Here is a 5530-nt window from a genome sequence, read left to right as displayed (position 1 = left end):
AGTTCAGTCGAACAGAGCCAAATAGCAAGACAGTTTTCGGTAAAACGTCATACAGAAATCAGTCAATCTCACAGTGTAACAAGATGACCTTTAGAGGGTCATGTACAAAATCAGTCATGCTCAGTGCACGCGAATTGCAATATCAGTGTAGATTTCACTTCTTAGGAAAACCACACAACACACTGCACTGTACCCATGAATATTTGGTGGGAAATTATTTACTGATCATTCGATGCATCCAGTACACAGGCTGTACCCTCTACTGTACAGTATGTTCCAGCACTAGCCCTTTCAAAGTACGGCTGTCGTCCACTAAGGCACCCAGTTAGTGTTCCTCTTGTGAGCTGGAAGCCGCTGTTGTCTGCACCTTCACAGGAATCGCCGAACTCTTCCCCAGCGAAAGACACCAGCTGGATTGTTTGTGTCCAGGCAGCGAAATTAAAAAGCAAGGGTGCTAACATTAAGAGTGTAATAGGAATTCCACATAATTTTTTACCTGTGTTTGTGACATTTAGTTGTTACTCGAAGATGGCGTGAAAAGCAGAAAGCCGGTCTGTGACCAAATAAAATTAATTTTGCAGAACATTAGGAAGTGTTTTTCCTTTCTATATTATAATAATCTTCTGCCAGGTACTGACGGAAAATTCTGTTAATGTATAAACAAACTTAACTTACAGCTTGAATTCAGGCTGGAAAAGGGATTGACGGAGGACATCGAAAGGGTGCAAAAAAGGGCAGCCCGTTTTGTATTATCACGTAATAGGGGAGAGAGTGTGGCAGATATGATACGCGAGTTGGGATGGAAGTCATTAAAGCAAAGACGTTTTTCGTCGCGGCGAGATCTATTTACGAAATTTCAGTCACCAACTTTCTCTTCCGAATGCGAAAATAGTTTGGTGAGCCCAACCTACATAGGTAGGAATGATCATCAAAATAAAATAAGAGAAATCAGAGCTCGAACAGAAAGGTTTAGGTGTTCGCTTTTCCCGCGCGCTGTTCGGGAGTGGAATGGAAGAGAGATAGTATGATTGTGGTTCGATGAACCCTCTGCCAAGCACTTAAATGTGAATTGCAGAGTAGTCATGTAGATGTTGATGTAAATGCAGAGGAGAGAACTGGCAAGCGGAAGGAGTATACTGAAAGCCTCTACGAGGGGGAAGGATTATATGATGTGACAGAAGAAACAGGAGTCTACGGGGAAGAGATAGGGGATCCAGTATTAAAATATGGATTTAAAGAGATTTGGAAGACTTAGCATCAAATAAGACAGAAGGGATAGATAACATCCCTTCGGAATTTTCAAAATCATTTGGGGGAAGAGACAATAAAACAAATATTCATGTCGATGTGCAGAATGCTCTAGTCTGGCGATATAGCATCTGACTTTAAGAAAAACATCACCCACACAATTCCGAAGATTACTAGAGCCAAGAAGTGCAACAATTGCTGCACATTAAGCTTAACAGCTCATGCATGGAAGTTCCTGACAGGAATACTATATAGAAGAATGGAAAAGTAAACTGAGGAACTGTGAGATGATGATGAGTCTGGCTTTAGGAAGGACAATTCTGACGTTGAGGCTGATAACAGAAGAAAGACTGAGGAAAAATCAAGATACGTTCGCAGGATTTGTCGACCTGGAGCCGGCCGCTGTGGCCGAGTGGTTCTAGGCGCTTCAGTCCGGAACCACGCGGCTGCTACGATCGCAGATTCGAATCCTGCGTCGGGCATGGAAGTGTGTGATGTCCTTATGTTAGTTAGGTTTACGTAGGGGACTGATGATCTCAGATGTAAGTTCCATAGTGCTTACAGTAATTTGAACCATTTGTCGACCTGGGAAAAGCGTTCGCTAATGTCAAACTGCGCAAAATGTTCGAAATTCTGAGAAAATTAGGGATAAGCCTTAGGGGAGGACGGGTAACATACGGCGTGCAGAAGAGCCAAGAGGGATCAATAAGAGTGGAAGACCAAGAGCGATGTGCTCGGATTAAAAAGAATGTGGTACAGGAATACAGCCTGTCGCCCCTACTTTCTATTCTGTACAACGAAGAAGCAATGACGGAAATAAAAGACCGTTTCAAGAATGGAATTAAAATTCAAGGTGAAAGGCAACTAATGATGAGATTCACTGATGACGTTGATGTTCTCAGTGAAATTGAAGAAGACTTACACGATAAGCTGAATGGAATGAACACTCTAATGACTACAGTATATGGATTCAGAATAAATCGGAGAATGGCGAAGATATGGGAACAGCGAGAAACTTAACACTGGTCACAAAGTTGATGAAATTAAAAAATCCTGCTACCTAGGCACCAAAATAACCCATGGCGGATGGAGCAAGGAGGACATCAAAATCAGAGTAGCGCTGGCGAGAAGGGCGTTCCTGGCCAAGAGAAGACTGCCAGTATCAACAGATTTCCGAGAATATACGTTTGGAGCACAGCAATGAATGGTAGTGAAACATGGACTATAGGAGAAAAGGAAAAGAAGAGAATCGAAGCATTTCGTATATTTTGCTGGAGTCGAATACTGAAAAGTAGGTGGAATGATAAGGTAAGGAATGGGGGCGTTCTTCTCAGAATCGGCGAGGAAATGTATATATGGGAAACACTGACAAGAATAATGGATAGGATGATAGAAAATCTGTTAAAGACATCACGGAATTAACATCGAGGGTACAAGAGCGAGCAGCAGAATGAAAAACTGTGGTGTAAGACAGTGAGTGGAATACATCATGCAACGTGGGTTGAAGTGCTACTCTGAGATGAAGAGGTTGGCACAGGAGAGGAATTTGTGGTGAGCCGCAACGAATTAGAAGAGTGATACAAAAGTTTTATTCGTGGATCAGGCATTCTTCACTTGTGAGGTTGTTTTGATCTTCTGATGACTTTATTAGTCGATACACGACAGCGTCACCTGCAAACAACCGAAGACGGCTGCTCAGATTGTCTCCCAAATCGTTTATATAGATAAGGAACAGCTGAATTCAGCAAGCTGTCATCTGCGGATGGCATTCTGTGAATAGTTCTATCAGCAACAGGAAGTCAATACGCACTGTGCGCACCATTAGTATGACGCTAACTCGCATATCACCCGCGACTGTGGATATCAAGTTCGCTTTTGTATCAAGGTCTGGGCCGGAATATTGGGAAATAGGAATTTGGGTCCCTACTTGATGCTTGACCGCTTGACTGCACGGAGGAATCATGCATTCCACTCAATTTATTTGCCTGACGCACTGGAAGATGTTCCACTTCATGTTCGGCAGGGGTTATGGTTCCAACATGATGGTGCACCTCCAGACTTCGGTATTAGTGTGCCACGGTATTTAGAAAGAACATATCCAGGAAAATGGCTCGGACGTCCAGCGTCATATCATGGCCTCCGTTGTCCCATGCAACATTTGTACCACAAACTTTTCAGCTACTAACATACTTTCGGAGTTAGTATAGGTGGCAATAGTTAGTGACTCACCCTGTATATTTTGATAGTCGCAAAACCATTCATTAAAACCTGTACGCAAACTGTCCGTGTATGTATTGACCTTGGAAAAAATAGGTGTGCTTGAAAACCCAGCGATAGCGGAATCTAACCTCGGCCGGACAACGGATTTTTCAGTCTTCGTTTTTACCTAGCCTTCACCGCTCAAGTATGTGACGAGGCGCCAGAAACAACAAGTGGTTCGGATTCCTTCTTAACTATAGGTGTCGTTTTGCTGGTAGCATGACTCTGGTAGATTAGGGGCACGCAAGTCACCGAAGTGGCATCCAATAGAAAGAGTTGCACCAGGCCATTGAGCCACTCGAAATTAATACTATTGTTATTATCTATGTACATAATTAAGTTTGTACGAAAGCCTCACAGCGCGATTTCTACTCGCACTTGTCCTGTTCTTGTTTTTAGCGTAATACAGGTTTTCTCTGAAACTACGTATCCCAGAGCAATGAAATTCTAACAGTCAGTTGTGTTAGTACATGAGCATGAGGCGACATTTTTTAAAAATTCTAGCTGTGTTAGTAAAAGGACCATATCACTTTTGGAGGGTACTGTCTGGCTTTACTAAAATTACAGGTTCGAATCCTGCCTCGGGCATGGATGTTTGTGATGTCCTTAGGTTAGTTAGGTTTCAGTAGTTCTAAGTTCTAGGGGACTGATGACCTTAGAAGTTAAGTCCCATAGTGCTCAGAGCCATTTGAACATTTTTGAACTAAAATGACAGGGACAGAAACAGCACAATAAACGCAGTCAAGGTGCTGGCAACAGGGGGTTAAGAACACCGTTCTTTTGACTCCCTGAGTGAATCTAATAAAATAAAATCAATGTTGCGAACTGCGCAGGCGTGGAAAGAGGGAGGTGTCACGGCGTCTGCTTACATCCAAGTTAGCCTACTTCTACCGAGCCCAAAGCAATTATAGCAATGCAATTTGTGATGTCGTGTGTTCTTAATCTTTATCTTGTTGTTTCTTTTGTTTTCGTGTTACACTGTATAGCACGCACGAGGGAATGTCATTTTTGCTACTAGAATTCATCCACGAGACACACGAAATATCTGAAAGCAAAAATAGTATCAACGTTTTACCGTACCTGACCAAGGAAAATGTCTACGCTATGTCTAAATATGAACGTAAACAGACAAATGATTTTCACTGGAAATTATTTCAACGGTGAAAAACTGAGATTTGTTCTACAAGAAAAAATATGTTCGAGGTTTCTTGCAAAGGAAAAAGTACGAACGTCCCCTCACCGATTTGATTCATAATGGTAGAGTGTACACGACACGACACAACTCTCTACCGTTTTCGAGAAAATCGAGTTTGATAATTTTGGGCGTGGTTATATACGTCGTATGCAACGGCCTTGCCGCAGTGTATACACCGGTTCCCGTCAGATCACCGAAGTTAAGCGCTGTCGGGCGTGGCCGGCACTTGGATGGGTGACCATCCAGGCTGCCATGCGTTGTTGACTTTTTCGAGGTGTACTCAGCCTCGTGATGCCAATTGAGGAGCTACTCGACCGAATAGTAGCGGCTCTGGTCAAAGAAACCATCATAACGACCGGGAGAGCGGTGTGCTGATCAAACGCCCCTCCTAACCGCATCCTCATCTGAGGATGACACGGCGGTCGGAGGGTCCCGGTGGGCTGCATGTGGTCTGAAGATGGAGTGCTTTATATACGTCGTATGGTCGCTAGGATTCAAGCAGTACACAGCTGAACGAGTAAGCACTTTGCTTCATAAGCACGAGGTGTGTGGAGAGAATTTTTTTTTCCTCATTTCCGCGTAATTCTATCAATACAAATGCATTGTACGTCAGGAAATTACTGATAAACGAGAACCGTTTATGAATGTAAACCAAGTTGGTTTAGTAATACACACATTGAAAAAGCCATGCACATGCAAAACTTCGGCTGTAATAAAAAGTGCTGTAAGTTGCATTAATTATTGTATTCCATATTTCTGTGATCTATATCGTCCTGAGTCATGCAGTGACCCATAGGCTACACTTACATTTTTCGTAAACGTACATAC

General features: G+C 42.9%; 1 pseudogene; it reads left to right on the top strand.

The window, feature by feature from the left end:
• The first annotated feature begins 4850 nt into the window (after positions 1–4850).
• Positions 4851–4968, top strand: LOC124620622 (annotated as a pseudogene).
• The last annotated feature ends 562 nt before the right edge of the window (positions 4969–5530 follow it).

The sequence above is a fragment of the Schistocerca americana genome, chromosome 6 (assembly GCF_021461395.2).
Source record: "Schistocerca americana isolate TAMUIC-IGC-003095 chromosome 6, iqSchAmer2.1, whole genome shotgun sequence".
In the NCBI taxonomy this organism is placed as follows: Eukaryota; Metazoa; Arthropoda; class Insecta; order Orthoptera; family Acrididae; genus Schistocerca; species Schistocerca americana.
The sequence above is the reverse complement of the archived record's forward strand: the minus strand, read 5'-3'. Positions and strand labels throughout refer to the sequence as shown.